This window comes from Octopus bimaculoides, chromosome 9, assembly GCF_001194135.2.
Source record: "Octopus bimaculoides isolate UCB-OBI-ISO-001 chromosome 9, ASM119413v2, whole genome shotgun sequence".
Lineage (NCBI taxonomy): Eukaryota > Metazoa > Mollusca > Cephalopoda > Octopoda > Octopodidae > Octopus > Octopus bimaculoides.
This window is the reverse complement of record NC_068989.1, coordinates 45,845,961-45,846,980: the sequence shown is the minus strand read 5'-3', so window position 1 is coordinate 45,846,980 and position 1,020 is coordinate 45,845,961. Positions and strand designations below refer to the sequence as shown.

The window sequence follows — 1,020 nt, the reverse complement described above, 5'->3', positions numbered from 1 at the left end:
TAAACTAAGATCTATTTGATGTTTAAAAACGTTTATTTCGAACACTGGCACAGTGCCACATATCTGTACAGTCTATAGAATCTACTCCTCCTCACCATCTTTCTATAAGAACCATACTTATTTTATCAGTTCCGGTAAGATGAAAGACAAAGTTACTCCAAATGAGATTTCATCACAAAATCTAGAAGAATGAAACCCAATATTGATTTTTTTTTTAACGTTGGCAGAGGGCCACAGATTTCGGGGTGGGGGGGGAAGGAAGGGTTCGGAGCTGTGTAACCGATTTAAAAGATTTTGGCACTCGAGTGGTACTTATATTATCGAACCCTGATGGATAAAAGAAGTTGACAATGTCGAAATGAGAATACAGGACGTAAAAAGAAATAACACGATGTAACTAAAACAATAAGATTTTCAAACTACCGCTCAACAGCAGGAGTTCAGTTCTCTACCTAGGGTTCCGCAGCCTAGAGACAGGGTCGAGGTTGGTGATATATGAGATAGAAATTTCTGGGATTGCAGCAGATAAATAAATTATAAACTTTATTAAAATCGATTTATAAAATATAATTACTGAAGAATCCTTAATAATAACCCTAGTTCTATTAAGATGCTAAGAACTTTATTATACGACTGTACAGTCTTATTTATTTATTTATTTATTTATTTATGTGTTTCAGCCAAGTGGCTGCGGTCATGCTGGTGCACCACTGTGAGTCTTTAGATGGGCTGAATCCTGGAAGCACTGCAATATCAGGCCAACCCGTGGCAAAGGCAGAGCAAGCCCCTAACACTTCGCCTAGTTCTAAAAATCAGTTTAATATCGATGGACCCAAATAGGGACCGTATCAGATATTAAGCTGATAAGAACAGATACTACACTTTGATCTTAGCCAAAAGGCCGACGTAGAAATATATAAATGTATAAATACACGCATATATATATGTGTGTGTGCGTGCACGTTTGTGTGTATGTATATATATATATATGTATATATATATATATATATATATATATGT

At 35.7% G+C, this 1,020-nt stretch overlaps 1 non-coding gene across 1 annotated transcript; it reads right to left on the bottom strand.

Moving 5' to 3' along the window:
- Nucleotides 1–719: 719 nt before the first annotated feature.
- On the bottom strand, nt 720–918 carry LOC128248783 (U2 spliceosomal RNA). Its single transcript, XR_008264950.1, has one exon. It is a non-coding gene; the product is annotated as a U2 spliceosomal RNA (small nuclear RNA).
- Nucleotides 919–1,020: the final 102 nt, after the last annotated feature.